Below are 20,007 nucleotides of genomic sequence, written 5' to 3'. Positions count from 1 at the left end.
CAGAAACATTTAGCAAAAACACAAATTACAAAGTCCCACCAGAGACTATGATATTGCATCTTTAGAAAACGAGGGCCTTGGAATCTATACTTCATACAGATACAATGAGAATTTTATGATCAATCTCTCATGGTTAGCACTCCATGAGCTATAATGCTATTAACACCAATGATTTTTTAAAAGTTTTTATTTATTTATCTTTAGAGAGAGGGGAAGGAGGGAGAGAGGGAGAGAAACATCAATATGCAGTTTCCTCTCACATGCCCCTAACTGGGGACCTGGTCCGTAATCCAGGCATGTGCCCTGACTGGGAATCAAACCAGCAACCCTTTGGTTTGTAGGCCAGTGCTCAATCCACTGAACCACCCCACCCAGGGCTCCAATGATTTAATAAGTAGTTTCAAGAGTAAAATTTGTGTCTTCCTATGTTGACAATGACAAAATAAATGTCCTACATCTTAAATGGTTCAAAGTCTGAAGGGTTCGGCCCTAGGCCTTTTTAAATAAAGTAATTTGCAGGGAAGTAAATGATATTTATTCAAGGTATTTTAAATATGCTTCCACATTTAAAAATATTTTCTCCTTTAAAAATGTTTAGGCCACTTTTTAAGTTGAACCTAATTTTAAATCTGTTCAAGTGCAAGATCACATGTTTTTCTAAATTCTTAGCAGAGATGTGTAACTGCCTGCTCTGTAGGATCACAGCTCTGACAGGCACTGGATAACACTCAGCAGCAGTGCCATTACTTTTTTTAAGTGAGGGAAGGTATTTTTTTAAAGATTTTGTTTGTTTGTATGTATGTATGTTTCTTTATTTTCTTTGGCCAGGGGAGCGCGCGAACGCAGTCCCCCACGACCACAAACCATGCAGTCGAGTTTCCTGCATGTGGGGAAATCGCAGGGGTCAGCACATCCAGAGTGCAAGGGACAAGCCTAGCCCTGGGAAAGCCACCTTCATGATCTTTCCCACCTTCGTATCTCCCCTGCCAGGTAGGTATTATTTATTTATTTTTAGAGAGAGGGGAAGGGAGGGAGAAAGAGAGAGAGTGAAACATCGATGTGGTTGCCTCTTGTGCACCCCCCAATCGGGTACTTAGCCTGCAACCCAGGCATGTGCCCTGACCGGGAATCAAACTGGTGACCCTCTTTGTTTGCAGACCATCACTCAATCCACTGAGCCTCACCAGCCAGGGCAGCAGTGCCATTTTTAATGGTTCAATTCAATGATTTCCCATACCCCTACTGGAGTCTAATGCTGTGCTATTACAGAAGACACAGATGCAGAAGAAGACCCAGTTCTAATAAGGAAGTCACTATACATTTTACTATCACACAAACAATAGTATTCAACATCAGTGTATGCAGGAGCAGGTGGGGGAAAATTTTATAGAAGCAGGATTGTGTCCTAGAAGAAAATGTCACAGTACAAATTATTTTCAATTTCTCTTACCAATGTCTCAGAGAGGGGGGAGTGGTTTCACACACTGGTTCCATGTTTGCATGAACCAGAAAGAGCCAGATTGAGGACCTCAATGGGAACATGCTTAGAAGAGTACACACGCAGGCCTTTCCTAAGAGTGCCTCAGTTTCTTCAGATTTTGACTGAATTGGCCCAGGGTGGGGCCCAAGCTCTCCAAGTAAAGGATTCTATGGTAGGTTATGCATCTAAAGATAGTTGCAGCCCTGGCTGGTGTGGCTCAGTTGGCCGGACGTCTGCCTGCAAACTGAAAGTTTGGCTGTTCTTCGGTTCCTGGTAGGGGCACATGTCTGGCTTTCGGGTTTGGTTCCAGGTTAGGACACATATGGAGGCCACCAATCGATATTTCTCTCTCACATCAATGTTTCTCTCCCTCTCTTTCTCCCTCCCTTCCCCTCTAAAAAAAAAAAAAAAATTAAAGTCAGTTGCAACAATATTTTCCATCCCACGGGCTCCTCTGCCCTCCCCCTCCTCTTGTCACGGGGCAGTTGGATTTTTGTGTTGACCCACAGAATGTGGAGTGAGTGACAGCATGTAATTCTGAGAGAATGGCAGCTCTGCTTTCACCTCTTGGAACATAGCTGCCATGTAATGACACCTAAGCTGCAAGGGGCAAGAGAGCCATGTGGACACAGAGAGGTCCTTGCCTCCTAGCTGTTCCTACCAAGGCGCCCGATGTGCGAGTGAAGCCATCTCAGATGTTCCGCCTCCCACTTCTGACTGCCATAACCTCATGAGATGTCCTAGCTGTGGCCACACAGAGAAAACATGACCAGCTGAGCCCTGCCTTAATTCCCGAGTCACGGGAATTAAGCAAATGTATTAATGGCTCCGGTCCACTAAGTTGTGGAATAGGTTTCATGACTTAGCAACAGACACCAAAAAAAGGTTTCAAGTCTGCTCTCGAACATTCTTCTAGGTAAATTATATGCAGATTGTAGTCAACTTGTATGGACTTGGTCTTTACACTTCAAGGACAGGAGGAACCTGAAGTCTAGCTACCAGAGGAAAGAAGTGTTCACAAGCCAAACCCAATTTACTTCCTTATTATAGACTTTTCCAGATCTGTTGGCAAAGTTTTGGTTGCTTTCCAAATTTTATATCAAAGAAACAAGTTATATAAATGTTCTATGTCCTTTCTAAAGGCCAAATGAGGCACTTGTGGTCAAGATGGCGGCATAGGCAGACATGGCTCACCTCTTCGCACAACCAATTACAACTAAAATATAGAACAACGATCACTCAAAACCATCAGAAATCGAATTGAATGAAAGTCTGACAACTACGAAATTAAAGAAACCACATCCATCCAGACTGGTAGGAGGGGTGCAGACACAGAATGGGCTGGTTCCTCACCCATGTATAGTGAATAAAAATTCGGGAGGGATATCTTGGGAGTGAGGAGTCCCAGCCCCACACCAGGCCCCCCATCCCAGGGTTTCAGTGCCAGGAAGCTAGGTCCCCACAACTTCTGGCTGCAAAAACCTGCAGTGATTGAGTCAGTGGAAGAAACTGCTGGATCCCCAAGCAGTTCCTCTTTAAAAACCCACACACTGACTCAGATTCACTCCCTCTAAGTCCCAGCACCGGGGCAGCAGCTTGAAAGGCAACAGTGGCATACAGGGAGAAACTGAAGTGTCTGGCATCAAGGCGAACAGAGGCCATTGTCCCTTGTCTGAGCCACCCTGCCACTGCACAGCTGATCCTCCACAGACGTGGGGAGGTTAATGGCAAGTGGTCACAGCCAATCCTTGCTGCTGACTGGCCTGGGTAAATCCCTCCCACTGATCTGCCAACAGCAACCAAGGCTCAACTACAAGAGGAGGATGTAATCAGCTCACACAAAGGTCACATCTCAAGTATCCAGCTTGGGTGGCAAGGGAGGCCGTGCCACTGGACCCTACAGAACACTTACTACATTAGGCCACACTACCAAGACATGGAGTTAAAGCAGCTCTACCTAATACATAGAAACAAACACAGGGAAGCTGCCAAAATGAGGAAACAAAGAAGCATGGCCCAAATGAAAGAGCAAATCAAAACTCCAGAAAAAGAGGTAAACAAAATGAAATGATCAATCTATCAGATAGAGTTCAAAACATTGGTTATAAGGATGCCCAAGGAACTTAGTGAGGACCCCAAATGCATAAAAAAGATCCAGTCAGAAATGAAGGATACACTAATTGAAATAAAGAACAATTTACAGGGAAACAACAGTAGAATGGATGAAGCTGAGAATCAAATCAATGATATAGAATGTAAGGAAGCAAAAAACAACCAATCAGAACAACAAGAAGAAAAAAGAATCCAAAAAATGAGGATAGTATAAGCAACCTCTGGGACAACTTCAAGAGGTCCAATATCTGCATCATAGGAGTACCGGAAGAAGAGAAAGAGCAAGAAATTGGAAATCTATTTGAAAAAATAATGCAAGAAAACTTCCCCACTTTGGTGATGGAAATAGACATGCAAGTTCAGGAATCACAAAGAGTCCCAAATATGATGTGGATGCAAAGAGGCCCACTCCAAGGCACATCATAATTAAATTCCAAAAGTTAAAAAAATAATAATAAAAATAAAGTTCCAAAGGTTAAAGATAAAGAGAGAATCTTAAAAGCAGCAAGAGAAAAGAAGTCAGTTACCTACAGGAAAGTTCCCATAAGACAACCAGCAGATTTCTCAAAAGAAACTTTGCAGGCTAGAAGAGACTGGCAAGAAATATTCAAAGTCATGAAAAGGAGGGACCTACAGCCAAGATTACTCTATCCAGCAAAGCTGTCATTCAGAATTGAAGGGCAGATAAAGAGCTTCCCAGACAAGAAAAAACTAAAAGAGTTCATCATCACAAAACCATTATCATATGAAAGGTTAAAGGGACTTATTTAATAAAAAGATCAAAACTATGAACAATAAAATGACAAAAAATATATAAAAATCTACCAACAATTGAATCTAAAAAACAAACTAAGCAAACAAGAAGAACACAAAGACTCATGGATACAGAGAGCGTTTGGATAGTTGTCAAGATGGGAGGGGAGTTTGGGGGAATGGGTGAAGAGGTGAGGGGATTAAGAAGTACAAATAGGTAGTTACAGAATAGTCATGGGGTGTAAAATATAGCATAGGAAATGAAGTAGCCAAAGAACTTACATGCATGACCCGCAGACATGAACTATGGTGCATGGGTGGAGGGTGGGGTAGAGAGGGAAAAATCGGGACAACTGTAAAAGTATAATCAATAAAATATAAAAAATTTTTAAAAGCCAAACTAATAAATAAATAAGTAAACCAAATGAGGCACAGGATTGTCATTACACACCAACCTATCAATGTGGTTCCACCCTTGAGAGTTTGCTGAAACAGAAGGGACAAAAGATCCTGAAGATGCAGATTTCAATAGTATCATCCACGCTGCTCTTCCCTTTACACAGCAGCACCTCCTGTCAATTTTGTAATAGGAATGAGAGTTTAAACCTAGTCACATCTAAAATGCCACCCATCACAAAGGCTGCAAAAGATGATGCTGGAGTCAGGCAGATTGAAATTCTGTCTCTGTCACTTCCCATTCTGTAGATGGGAAGCCTAGCACTGAACAAGCACACAAGAAATGTCAAGTTCATGTTTCCCATCTCTCTTCCTCCCAAATCAATGCCACTGAACCTATAAAGTGTTGCATAGCCCAAGGATTTTTTTGAATGTGCTCTAGGCAAACACAATGAAGAAAATGAATTACATATGGCTCAGTTCACAGCGCTTAGGGGAATTAAACATATGTATATATACATAAATATGTATCCCCCAGGTGCACTGGACAAATCCTACTCATCCAAGTACGATACAGGTATTATCATCCCTTTAAAGTGTTTAAAATTCCAACATCTAGGAAAGAAAATGAATCAAGTTGCTTCTATAGTTCTGGACAGGTTGTCCAAAGGTCTTTGGATGAGACAGCAGATAACTTCCCTGCCAGAGAACAGGCCGTGCTTGTCGACAGCTGGATCCTTAAAAGGAGAACTACAGAGAAGAGCTCTGAGCCCAAAGCAGCTATGCAAGTCTTAGTGATCTCAACTCCCAACTGAGAGCTGGCTAGTGAGCACTCAAGCGCTGGGAAGTACCATGTCCGTCCTTGAGCCTCCTGCTTGAGAGAGAGGAGAGCTTTGGTTGAAACACGGCAAACAGTCTACATATTCAAAAGGTGCTGACAGAGGAGCTTCATTCTGCGAGGGTTTAGGGAGACTGAAAATTCTCAGTGTGTGTGAGCCTTCTTGATTCTTACATAAGGTAGTAAGTTGAATCGTCTACTCTAACTGGCATTAAACTGATAATGGCAACCTCCTACTAATTATAGCTCAGTCTTCACCTGTTTCTGTTATACTGCAATTTCCCTCACTCTTTTAGCCACTTGAACCACAGAACCAGAAAAATGAGATAATATGGGGTTTTCAAGTTTCAGCTTGATATTATTTGCTCAAGATCTTACAATGTCTGCTATATGAAGTGAAATCTGAATGCTATTATTTAGGGCCTACTCATTCACATCCTCCCAGGTACAGTGGTTGAAATTGGGACAGTGATAAAGGACTTAGAGATCTTCTGCTAAAAGTAAATAAATGAAAGAATACTGTTTCAAGGTTCTTACCCTATACGTGAAATAATATAATACTAACTGAAGGTACACTGTGATATGTTAAAGATGTATATTGTAAAACCTACAGCAGCCACTAAAAAAAGTCAGAGGTAAAAAGCTAATAAATCCATAGTAAAGATAAAATAAAATAATTAAAGAAATTCTCTTCGTCCAAGTGGAAAAGAGGGGAAAAAGTGAAAAAAGAGACAGAGAGAAAACAAATAAGCAAGATGGTCAACTTGAATTCAATCACATTAATAACTGAATTAAATACAAATATTCCAGTTAAAAGTATATATAAAATTGTATGCTTTCCCTAAGAAACCCACTTTAAAAAGGAAGACACAGTCCTGACCAGTGCAGCTCAGCTGGTTGGGTGTTGTCCCGCAAAGCAAAAGGTCACCGGTTTTATTCTGAGTCAGGGCACATGCCTAGGTTGTGAGTTTGGTCCCAGGTTGGGGCATGTGCAAGAGGCAACCAATAAGAATCAACCAACAAATGCATCAATAATTGGAACAACATGATGTTTCTCTCTCTCTCTCTCAAAACAATTAATCAATAAATAATTGTTAAAGAGCAAATTAAACTGAAAGAAAATGAAATAAAAAGCAGAAATCAACAAAACAGAAGGCAGAAAAACAACAGATTAAATCAATGAAACCAAAAGCTGGTTTGCTGAAACAATTAATAAAATTAATAAACCTCTGGCCAGACTAATCAGAAAAAAGAGAAGGAACAAATGATCAATGTCATGAATGAAAAATGGGTCATCTCTAAATCTCCTTACAATCATTAAAAGGAAAAGGAAATATTACAAACAATTTTTTGCTAATGTATTTAACAACTTAGATGAAATGGACAAATTACATTAAAAAAAAAAACAACTACAGTTTACTTGATAAGAAATAATCTGAACAGCCCTATATCTATAAAAATTTTTTTTAAAGATTTTATGTACTTATTTTTAGAGAGAGGGGAAGGGACGGAGAAAAAGAGAGAGAAACATCAATGTGTGGTTGCCTCTTGCTTTCCCCAACTGGGGACCTGTCTCGCAACCCAGGCAAGTGCCCTGACTGGGAATTGAACCAGCGACCCTTTGGTTCCCAGGCCAGCGCTCAATCCACTGAGCCATACCAGCAAGGGCTATAAAAAAATTTTTAGTTAAACTTTTCCACAAAGAAAATTCCAGGCCCAGAAGGCTTTACTGGTGAATTCTATAAAACATTAAGAATGGAAAAAAAAAAAAAAAGAAGAATGAAAAGAAAGTACTTCACAAACAACATCTTCCAAGAAATAGAAAAGAAACACTTCCCAAATCATTGTATGAGGCCAGCATTACTGATACCAAAACAAGACAAAAATATTTCATGAAAATTACACATATTCCTCATGAACATAAAAGCAAAAATCCTTAACAAAATTCTAACATACCGAAGTAAATAACATGTAAAAACAATTATACATCATGCTCTCTTCCTCCTTGAGGATGCCCGGATGATCGTGTTCCAGCTGCCCACATTTCCCAACGGAAGGTATTCTGGATAGGAAGGAACTCCGGGCACAGCCTAGGATCAGGCTGGCCTGGCAGATGGTGACAGGGTTATTCTTCTTCGGGTGTTCTAGAGGGGATGGACTCTGAGGCAGAAGCTTGCCATTCTTCCAAAATTGTGTAGCTTTTGTATCTTATGTTGTTTTAGTTTGTAAACTAATCCTATAGAAATAAGGTAACTAAAAAATTAATAGGGGGAAATGACAGGAGAACTCAGGTGTTAACAGTTTAGCCTCAATTGATAGGCTTAAGTGAATAATGCATGTGGAAAACTGTTATTTCAAAATTGTGTAGCTTGTGAATAGACGCCTTTTCTTTATCACACACACATAAATATAGGTCATGACCAACTGGACTAGTTTACACTTTGAAATCAATGTAACTCGTCATCATATTATCTGAATAAATGAGGAAGAAAACCCTATGATCACCTCAATAGATGTTGACAAAATTCAACAGCCGTTGAAAACTTAAAATAGAAGGAAATTTTATAAAATACCTACAGCTAGCATCATATTTAATAATAGAAGCCTGAATGCTTCCCCCTAAGATTGGGAGTAATCCAAGGGTATCTATCTCACTACTTCTAGTCAACATTGTAAGGGAGATCTTCACCAGTGCAATGAAGTAAGGAATTCCGATTTGAAAAGAAGCAAAGCTGCCTTGATTTTCAGATAATGTAATTATGTATGTAGAGTTATATGGGCTACACAAAACCTAGCAAACCAATTAAGTTAATTTAGCGAGGTCATAGGATACAAGATCAATATACCCAAATCAGTTGTACTTACACAGACTAGAAACAAACTATAGGAAAAAGAAGTTTTAAAAAATACCATCTCCTTTTCGTCCGACATCTCAGAAACGGTGATAGCAGCCACTCCAGGAGTTTCGCTATGCTGCCCAAGGACGACAAGAAGAAAGATGCTGGAAAGTCAGCCAAGAAAGACAAAGACCCAGTGAACAAATCTGGGGGCAAGCCAAAAAGAAGAAGTGGTCCAAAGGCAAAGTTCGGGACAAACTCAATAACCTAGTCTGGTTTGACAAAGCAACATACGATAAACTCTGTAAGGAAGTTCCCAACTACAAGCTTATAATCCCAGCTGTTGTCTCTGAGCAACTGAAGATCCACGGTTCCTTGGCCAGGACAGCCCTTCAGGAGCTCCTTAGTAAAGGACTTATTAACTTAAACTAGTTTCAAAGCACAGAGCTCAAGTAATTTACACCAGAAACACCAAAGGTGGGGATGTCCCGGCTGTTGGTGAAGATGCAGGAACAACATGTCTCACAAGCTGTGTATTTTAAAAAATAAAACTTTATTAAATCAGTAAAAAAACAAAAATCAATAGATACGATGTAAAAACAAAAAACAGGCAAAAGTAAAAACAGATAAATTGAACCATACCAAAATTAAAAACTTTTGTGCATCAAAGGACACAAAAGGATGAAACAGCAACCTATGAAATGGGAGAAAATATTTGCAGATCACATACCTGATGAGGGGTTAACATCCAGCATATATAAAGAACTTCTGCAACTTAAAAACAACAACGACAAATCCAATTTAAAAATGAACAAAAGACTTGAATAGACATTTGTCCAATGAAGACATATAAATAGCAACAAGCACAAAGAAAGATGCTTAACATCACTAATCATTGGGGAAGTGCAAAGATAGCACCTCACACCTGTTAGGATGTCTAGTACCCAAAATACAAGGGACAAGAGATGCTGGTGAGGATGTGCACTGTTGGTAGGAATGTAGACTGGTACAGCAACTATGGAAAAGAGTATGCAGTTCCTCAAAAAATTAAAAACACAATCATATGATCCAGCCATACCACTTCTGAGTATATACACAAAAGAACTGAAAACAAGGTCTCAAAGAGATAGTGGTACACCCATGTTCACAGCAGCATTATTTGCAGTAGCCAAAAGATGGAAGAATCCAAGTGTCTGCTGAGGGGTAAACAATACATGGTGTATATACATGTAATAGAATATAAATCAGTCTTAAAAAGGAAAGAAACTCAAGCACTTACTACAGCATGGATAAACCTTGAGCATACTATACTAAGTGAAATACCAATTACAGAAAGACAAATACCATATGATTTTATATGAACTAGGCAGCAATAGTCAAACTCCTAGAAACAGTAAGTGGAATAGTGGTTGCCAGAGGCTGGGGGAGGGAGAAATGGGGAGTTGTTTAATGGGTGCAGAATTTCAGTTTTGCAAGATGAAAAAGTTCTGGAGATTGGTCACACAACAGTGTGAATATAGTAAGTTTTGTTATGAGAACTTGACTACAATTAATTTAAAATAATTTTTAAAAACATGAAATACTATACTTAGAGGTAAATGTTTTAAAATGTGTGCAAGGCTTTTATTAGGAAACTATAGAACATTGCTGAGTTTGTAAAATTCACTTAAATAAATGTAGAGAAATACCACTTTCATGGATTGGAAGTTGCAGTACTAAGTTGTTAATTCTCCCCAAATTTATTCATAAATTTCACTCAGTCACGAATTGAGAGTGAGGCCAGCGAACATGCCGGGTGCTTCCTCCAGCCCAGGAGTACACCCACAGAGCAGGCAGTCTGGGATTTAGCAGGAGCTGTGGTTTGCCAAGTAAGTGTGACAAAGCAAAAGAGGGGAGGAGGAGTGAGAGGGTATTACATGAGGCAGTCATTATAATGACTGACTTTGGAATTTAAGTTATTTAAAGAAACAACAAGGGCAACAAGGGGGTGAGACAGGGAGAAGGAAACAGGATCAATGTTGGAATCAAAGATTGTCCAGAGGATTGATGTTACGATAAAGAGCAGAAACATGCAGCCACGGGTGACACCTCTAATGGTTGAGATAACAAGATGTGTTTTAGCCCTGGCTGGTGTGCTCAGTGGATTGAGCACCGGCCCGCGAACCAAAAGGTCACCAGTTCGATTCCCAGTCAGACCACATGCCTGGGTTGCAGGCCAGGTTCCCAGCTGGGGACGTGTGAAAGGCAACCACACAGTGATGTTTCTCTCCCTTTCTTTCTCCCTCCCATTTCCTCTCTCTAAAAATAAATAAATGAAATCTTAAAAAAGAAAAAGTGGCTAGCACAAGGAGCGGGAAAGGAAACTAAAACGAAAGAAAAAAAGAAAATGTGTTTTATTTCTCCACCATTTTTATAAAACTACAAAGAATGCTATTAGCTCATAACTGGGAAGAAGGACATAGGGCTGAAAGATTCCAGAAATTTAATTTTTGATGGCCAAACTGATTACAATTTAAAAGCAGTAGGGATACCAGTTATTAGAGTCACATCACTTTCTAGCTGTGAAATGTTAGGCAAATTCCCTCACCGCTGGGGCTCAGTTTGTTCATCTGTAAAATGAGAACGGTAACAATAACCACCTCACACGGTGAGAATTGAGAGTTAATATGAAAGAAGCATTTACATCTGTGCCTGGCACTTAGTAAGCGATAAATAAATGTCTGCAATTAGAAATATTGTTATTTTAGGCTACTGTTTAAGACTGTGCGTGTTTCTTATTTCTAAAAGATAAACAGATTGTTGTAAAAGCAACAGTCTCAATAGTGAAGAGTTCAAAGACTCAAGTATTAAACGTGGCTGAGACTCAAATCATTACAGATATTTTCCAAGCACTCGTGCCACTCTGCTCCTGTTTCTCCACTTTCTGGGGGCAGGGGAGAAATGACAAGTGCCATCCAGAAGGGCTGTGAGCTCACAGGAACTCTATCAACATCGACCTCGTGGTTGGGTAATGGGTTCAAATTCATCCTAAACTCAATTTCCAGCTTCAATGCCAGCACTTTTACTTCCCACCCACAGTTAGCTCAGATATTTACATAGAATAACGACTCCTTAAAACACACACACACACACACACACACACACACACACCTTAAGAGGATGCTTTCTTAAATTTAGGACTATTTCACATGTTCATTTAGGAACAGGCTAGACTTCTTTTCCACTTCAAGTAAGATGCTTTGTTATTGGTTGTTTTATTACCCACAGGTCACAGGAGGAGAGAGGAGAATCAGACAGCGCCTGCCAGTCACCTGACAGCCACTCAGACTATGGGGCTGTGGGAACTGAGCCCACGAGACTCCCCTGTGGGATATGATCTCAGGCGAGTGTCTAGGTCCCAGGGGACTGCTGCAGGCCCCGCCAGTAGGCTGCCTGTTTTGAGTATTTTTGCAGCACCCCAAGGAAGGAAAAGCCCCTGGCTAATGTAGAGCCATGACTAGCTGCCTCTTACAGGCCTGGCTTGAAATGTCTCCACCCCCTGTGTCCCCACTCAGTATTTTCTTCTAGAGTGACTCATATTGTAAGTCCAAGATAAAAATGTCTTAGGCTCTAAGTCTAGTTATGGCAGAAGCAATCACCCCATCAGAAAGAAAAATGGGAAGGAGCCGTGAACTCTGGAGCAAGTTAGACATTTGCATTGCTTCAGAAATTAAGTCAGGGAGAGACCTAACCAAGGGCTCCTATGAATCTTACTGCCTGGTGTAATTCATTTACCAAATGTCCTCTGCAGGTGGGGCTGAGCTCTCGGATCTTTACTTAATTACTCTATGAGAACAGACTAAATTTACAGGAGGGGACTTTGTGATCTCTCCCTGTGGTATTCTTATAACAACTTACAGAGAAGTTTTGCCCAAATAGTAGCTATGGTCTCTCTGGCAAAAAGATAAACAGGTGAAAACACTTCTGGGCAAACTTCATAGACAGTCTATTATTATTTTATCATGATTTCTTCACCTAAATAGGCACAATGGCTGGGGATGGGTAGGAGGTGATTTGCTGTGAACAGGTACCACTTTCAAGTACAATAAGTTACTAGAAATTACAGAGGCCCCCAACCCTCAAAAGCCCCCAAACAACATAAAATCCACACAAGCACATGGAATGACATTGAATAAGAAACAGAGGTTGTAAAATGATATAAGCATAATGTTTTCTACACATCCATTCATACACAGGGGCAAAAATATGGAGAAATATATACCAAAGGGATCATGGGAAATGTTTGCTTTCTGTATGTTTGAAATCTTTATAATGAATATTCTAATTACTTTTGTGATGAGGGAAAAAAAAAAATACATGCTTCCAGATTTGCTTAAAAAACAAAAAAACCTCTGACTGAGAAACCACAGAGGCCGTCAACTTTGTGTTTCAGCAGAGCACTTATTAGTTTTCCTTTCTAATCCCTTCACATGCTCACATGCTGTAGGGCTTTTCTTTTTATTTTTCTTCTTTTTTACAACTTCTTCCTTTTCCTTCTACAGATGAGGCCTCTGGATTCTTTCTAAATCTCTCCCAGTCATCTTATAAGCCATCTTTTTCTTTCAGGTTAATTTCTTCCAGAAAGTCAACTCCAAGCTACCTTTGCCAACCCTACAAAAATCACCAGAATGAAGTAAGTATTAAACCCTTTTCCAGAACAAATTACCTTTATCCTTATCCCCCAAATTACCATCCTTTTTCATGTGTATCTCCATTGACCCACTTTTATTTAGGGAACTACTCTGTACTGTGGGCCATACATATTCAGGATAGGCTTTTACAATTTTTTTCTCAAACACATTTGGGTCATAATAGGAACTCTGCTCTCAACAAGCACAATGTCTCTTTGAACAGCACACTCCAAGCCTCAAATCCACAGCAAACAACAGTGACCAGGGCGAGTCTCACACGCCCACTCCAGCTGAAGCGAGGCATCAGGAGGGATTCTGAGCATGTGTAGCACTCCGTAACAAAAAGTGGGCAGAGAAACCCCTGGCTGCTGTGGCTCAGTGGATTGAGTGTTGGCCTGCGAACCAAGTGTCACTGGTTCGATTCCCAGGCAGGGCACATAACTAGGTTGCACGTCAGGTCCCCAGTTGGGGGTGCAAGGGAGAGGCAACCACACAGTGATGTTTCTCTCCTTCTCTTTCTCCTTTCCTCTCTCTCTAAAAAATAAACAAACAAACACATTAATTAATTTAAAAAAAAGAAAGAAAAGAGTGGGCAGAGAACAAGGTCAGGGTCAGTGGCTCTTCCGTCTCTGCATGGCCTGTGGGGCAGGGCTGGTGTGACCCGCATTGTTCTGACTTGCAGGTGAGTTGGGGTCCAGTCGCTGTCAAGTGCGCTGTGCTTGAAGAAGGTGTGGGTGGGTGTTACGTTGTAGCAGGAAGGAAGAAGGCATCTCTTTTCTTGAGAATCTGTAACTGCCCTACAGAAGCTCAAAGGAGAATGAGATGGCAATTTAAGGGGGTGGACAAAGATGATTTCATTACAAGGGATTTCCAGCCTGAGTCAGATTTCAAGCAGTAAGACCTTGGGCTGGTTTTCTCCAGTCACCTCACAAATCCATCCTCCCAATTCAGTTTAATTAAACTGCATAAAATCGGTATACCCATGCAGTAATTTTTCTTCATGTTCCCGACGGACGTTCATTCACCTTTCTACCTAACTGGCTTCCTCTCTTCCCGTGGCACCAGATTCTAGGTAATGCAAGGAGGCTTGGGTTCACCATTTCATCCAATAAATCATTCTTAGAATGCACTATCCTCTCAGAATTCTTCCTGCAATCAGATGGTGCAGAATAGCAGTAACTCTATAGAAAGCCTTCTAGATTTGGGTTATCACCAAGTTCACTTCATCCATTTCCTGGAACTACACGTTTATCAATTCTCTATGTAGTGTTAAGAACATTGTGGCGGGGGGGAGGGGGTGGAGAATACTGTGGAAGAGTTCGGAACAGCACTGCCCAAGAGAACTTTCTGCAATGACAGAAACGTTCTTTATCTGTGCTGTCCCATCATACTAGGCACTAGCAATATGTGGCTAGTAAGCACTTGGAATGTGGCTAGTGTGACTCAGAAACTAAATTTTAAATTTTAATTAATTGTAATTTAAATATCCACATGTGGTTAGTTGCTACTGAGTTGGTGCTGTCTGGAAGAGAATAAATCCAGTCTTCTGAGAAATTGGAAAGCTGTAAAAGTTTATCCTCTAACTTCCCTCTGCATATCCTGAGTACAGAAAAAGATTAAGCCTTCTGTTGCTATAGAAACAGGTCCTTGCCACAGCTGTGAGCTCGCAAGAGGTACAGTGCTGAAAGGTTTCCCTACATGACTCAGGAGCAGCTCTTCCTCAGTGAGTAGAGAACAAAATGATGATGGGCTTCCAGCTTCCTGCCTCCCTGTTCATACTGCTTATTTGCTCAGCACTATAATACCAGTGATACAGCTTCATGGAATTTTTGAACAGGAGGAAAAAGAAAGCAATTAGTCAACCCCACTTACTTTCCCAAAGAGGAAAAGTAGAATAATAGAAACAGGTGATTTACTCATTTTTGTTTGTTTGTTTTTACACAACCAAAGGCTAAGTAAACAACCACCAGGTTATCCCAAGGATATCAAAATGTCGTTCAATAGAATTTAAAATTTAATGGATGGGCTGAAGAGCAGGTGAAGAAAGAATTAGTGTAATGAAAGGTAGAGGTAAGAAATTACCCAGTATGTAGCATATAGAGATAAAGAATTGGAAAATACAAGAGTTTAAGAAATATGAAGGATAGAATAAGAAGGTATAACTTCAAAGAGTTCCAAAAGGAAAGATGGGAGAGAATAAAAGGCAAAATTTGAAGAGATGGGTGGCTGAGAATTTCTCAAATACTTTGAAAGACATGAAGTCTCAGGTTCAAGGACAAATAGCAAGAAGGATAAATAAATCAAATGCTGAACTAACAACAGTAAATTTGCAGGGCACAACAAAGAGCAGATTTAAAAAACAGCTAGAATAGAAAACAGATGAACTCTAAGAGCTAAGCAGACTTCTTGATTGCAGTATTAGAAACCAGAAGATAATGAAACAGAGAATCATGCAATTGCTGAGAAAAAATAACCGCCAACCCATCCAGATTTTTATATCCAGCTAAATCATCATTCAGTGGTTGTGGTAAATCTATTTATTTATTTATTTATTTAAAGTTTTTAGTCACAACCTGCTTTTCTTTTAATCCTCACCTGAGGATATGTTTATTGATTTTTTTAAAGAGAGAGAAAGGGAGTGAAGGGAGATAAGGGTGAAGATGTGAAATAAAGAAAATCCAAGCTATCTAACAGAAGGCAGGAAAGAAGGAAAATGAAAATAAAACACATGGTAAATAGCTCAAAACAAGATATTAAATAACAATATATCTAATGAGATATTAAATAACATATAAGATATTAAATTAAGTGGTAATTGTAACCACCATACTTTTAAAATGGACTAAACTTGCCAATTAAAAAAGACAGTCTCAGGTTAGGCTGGAAAAAATCCTACTGTCGTTTACAGGAGCCACATCTAAGACATAGGGGTTGAAAGTTAAAAGATATGAAAATATTCCAGGCAAATATTTACAAAAAGAAAGTTGACCTTAATGCCAAACAAAACAGATCAAGATAAAGTATTATTAGGGGTAAAAATGCTCTCTACAAAAACAATTCTCTAGGAACATATAAGCAATTCTAAACAACTGTGCACTTAAAAGATCTTCAAATTATATACTGCAAAATTTGACAGAATTGTAAAGAGAGGTTGGCAAGTCCAGTCATAGAGATTTTCAGGCATTTGGTAGATAGAGAACACTAAAACTTACTAAGATATGAAAGATTTTGACAACAAAACTGATAAGCTTGACCTAGGGATATACAGAATCAAATATCACCTAACAATTAGAACACAATCTCAAGCACAAATAATATATACGATCCAGAAAGTATCCAGCCATGTAATATGAAAAAGAGACATTTATTAAAGATACAAGAAACACTGTACATAGGACAATGATGCCTCAGTCCCCTTCAAAATAGGCACTTTAGTACCTCACACAGTTCTCTCAATCTCCATCAGCTGCCCTACCATATTTTCCTATATTTCATTGACGGCCTGAAATCTCTTCCCTTTCAAAGGTGATTTCAGTTTTGGAAAAAGTCAGAAATCACAGGGAACCAAATCTAGGCTGTAGTGGAGCTGAGTCACCTGGGTTATTTGATGTTTCACCAAAAAACTCCCCACAAGATGTGATGCATGAGCAGGCATGATGTTGTGATGAAGCTGCCAATCAACCAGCTGCCCACAGCCGCGGCCTTCTGAATCATCTCAATAGTTTCCACGGAGGAATGTTCAAGCTTAAAGCAAAATTTGATGCAGATCTGTTGCTCTACTGGCTCAGTTATTTTGAATGCGACAGCTACACAGTACACGGGCTCACTCAATGGCATCTACCGCCCCACTGACTAGTACAGTGAAGTCATCATTGTTCACGCATTCCAGTGCACTCTCCTTGGCTGCCAGGTTCCATGTACACAAACTGTTCTCGTTATATTAACAATGGCTGGATTTTTTCTGGACAGATCTCATATATGGAAATTGACCATGTAGTAAGAGCAAATATCAATAAAAACCAAAAAACCATTATCACACAAAATGCTCTCTGACTATAATACAATTAAGCTGGAAGCCAACTTAAAAAATGTTTCGAGAATTTAAAAATATAGTTGTAAATAACTCATGAATCAAAAAAATGCTAGAAATTATAAAATACCTAGGATTAAGTAATAAACACAAATATCAAAAATCATGGACTACAGTTCAAAAAAGTACTCAAAGGAAAATTCTAGAGCCTTAAATGCCTTCATTAGAAAAGGAGACTGAAAAGTCATTAACATAGGGTCCATCTCAAGAAGTTAGATAAAGCCCTGGCCATCCCGGACCAGTGTGGCTCTCAGCTAGAGTGTCATCCTCATATACCAATAGACTGGAGGTTTAATTCCCAGTCAAGGCACATATGAATACCTAGGTTGCAAGTTCAATCCCCCGTTGGGGGGCATATATAGGAGGAAGCCCATCAATCAATAAACATATCCTTGGGTGAATAAAAAATTATCTACCAAAAATACACAACACTTCTTTTTAATTTTTATTTATTGATTTTTGAGAGAGAGAGACAGATAGACATTGGTTTGTTTTTCCACTTATGTATGCATTCATTGGTTGATTCCTATATGTGCCCTGACTGGGGATCGAACCCACAACATTGGTGTATGGGGACAACCCTTTAGCCAACTGAGCTACCTGGCCAGGGCTCTTATATCTGTAAGTCTACTCCCATCAGGTTCATAGGTAGACTGAATTTTAGAGTTGGCAATTAATAAATTCAATTTAATTCTAATAAATATACTAACAGGTTTTTCCCTAGAGAAGTTGACAAAGCTGTTTCTAAAATTTATCTGGAAGCAAAATGTGCTCCAAATAGCTAACCAGTTTTTGTTTTTATTGTTGTTGCCTGTAATATACAGAACTGTTTATTCTGCTGTTTGCAATACAAAGAAATAGGGAAATGCTATTGTTTGTGCACTATAGTAGGGGAAAAAATTGAAACTGCCCATTAGGGTTGGTTTGCCAGATGTCCTGTCATTAAGAATACCAGCTATAAACAAAGCAGTTCCCAGTACTTTGTACTTCATTTTGTTGATTCTATCCGGATTCCTATTTATCCTCTAGAAAGCTCCATTTAGACAACAGAGCTTTGAAAAAGAATAAAGAACAAGATGAAAGGATTTGCCCTTTTCTACACAGCAAGACAAAACTATAATAATTAAGAAGGTATTAGCATAAGGATAGGCAAATTGACCACTGGAACAGAACAAAAAGCCCAGGAGCAAATCCATCCTGGAGGGAAACTTGGTTATGATAGAGGTGGCTTTGCAAATCAGTAGGAAAAGAAGTTACTTAACATTCCTCACTTGTTGCTGAGAGAGCTGGTTATTTGTATGGAAAAAAGAAAATATATCCTTACCTTACAATTTAATTCTCTACGGATTAAGGATTTCAATATGAAAGGCGAAATTTAAAAACTTTTAGAATAAAATGTAAGATTTTATCTTTATAACCTCAGGAAAAGAAAATCTTCCTTAAAACACAAAATAGGGATGGGGATTGACTGTGGGAGAAGGGGTGGGCTGGGTGAGGGGTAGCAATGAGGGAAAAAGTGGGACAATTGTAATAGAAAAACAATATAAATTAAATTAAAAAGACACAAAATACGCAGGTCACAAGGGAAAACACTGAAATATTCAGTTACATTAAAATTGTTAACCATAAGAAATCACAAAAGAGTAAAGAGATAATCCACAAACTGGGAGAAATACACCTGAATTACATATGACAAAGATTTTCCCAAAACAAAACAAAAACAAAAATCCCTATAAACCAATAAGAAAAGGATGAACCATCCGATATAAACATGAGTAAAAGACCTGAATAAGCATTTCACAGGAAACACAATGATTAAATATACAATATTAATACATTAATTTATGTAACTACTCATCATCAAAAATATAAATAACATCACAATGATATACCATTTCACAATCATCACAGCTTGACAAGAATTAAACTATGGCAATATCAAGTTTTGGCAAGGACATGAAGCAAATGAAAATATGCTATTTGGGGAGTGTAAATTGATACAAGCACATTGGAGATCTACTGGGCAATATTTAATTAAGAGTTGAAGATGTATCTACCCTTTGACCCAGCTATTTCTTGACTAAGGATGTACCCTAGAAAAACTCTCATTCGAGTATGTAAGGAACTTTTTGAAAAACATACTCAAAGCAATTGAAAATAACTTCAATACCCATTGATAGATAATGGATCCATAAATGGTAACATTTGTGGTATATTCATATATAACAGAGTAAAGCAGCAAAAATAAATGTAGTAGAAGAGTAAGTAGTACAATGGATTTACAGATCTCAAACCCCTTTTGAGGTATATACATACATGGATAAGAAAGGATAAAGACATTATGATAGTTTATATAAATTAAATGAATACTGTTTTGGAGAGTAACATGCAGTAAAAACATGAACATATGTAGCATGATAAATTGGACAGTCAGGGCACCGGTTACATTTGGGGAAGGAAGGAGAAAAATGGGAATTGGGGAGGGTGCCTACGATTACATCTGTAATGTTTTATTTGTTAATGTGCTTAGTAGGTAAAGTACATTATCTCTTTTGAATGCCTGAAAGAGTTCATTTTTTGGAAAAGATTTCAAGAGACCAGAGCTCCTACTCAGAGTCACACCATCTGATTTCCTGAAATGTACAAGTGAAACCAAATTTGAAATAGCACAAATCCCTGTGACTTTCCCATTCTGCCATCACAGCACTGAAAAACTATTTAGAATTCAACTCATAAAAGTGAACGGACAGGAAAAGGAAGAGTCAGGCTCCAGCCTGGATCCCATGACAGGACGTACTGAGGCCCCTCACGGAAAAGAGAGGCAGGGAAGT

General features: G+C 39.2%; 1 protein-coding gene and 2 pseudogenes across 4 annotated transcripts in view; 1 reads left to right on the top strand and 2 right to left on the bottom strand.

The window, feature by feature from the left end:
- The window catches only part of ZNRF1 (zinc and ring finger 1), a 92,861-nt gene that overhangs the window by 62,403 nt on the left and 10,451 nt on the right, over nt 1–20,007 (bottom strand). The gene's annotated exons all lie outside the window — the stretch shown is intronic.
- LOC149994227 (U1 spliceosomal RNA) lies at nt 826–998 on the bottom strand (annotated as a pseudogene).
- Nucleotides 8,550–8,958, top strand: LOC149994226 (small ribosomal subunit protein eS25 pseudogene; annotated as a pseudogene).

This window comes from Furipterus horrens, unplaced genomic scaffold, assembly GCF_987537825.1.
Source record: "Furipterus horrens unplaced genomic scaffold, mFurHor1.1.pri manual_scaffold_13, whole genome shotgun sequence".
Taxonomy (NCBI): Eukaryota; Metazoa; Chordata; class Mammalia; order Chiroptera; family Furipteridae; genus Furipterus; species Furipterus horrens.
This window is presented reverse-complemented; position numbering and strand designations above follow the sequence as displayed.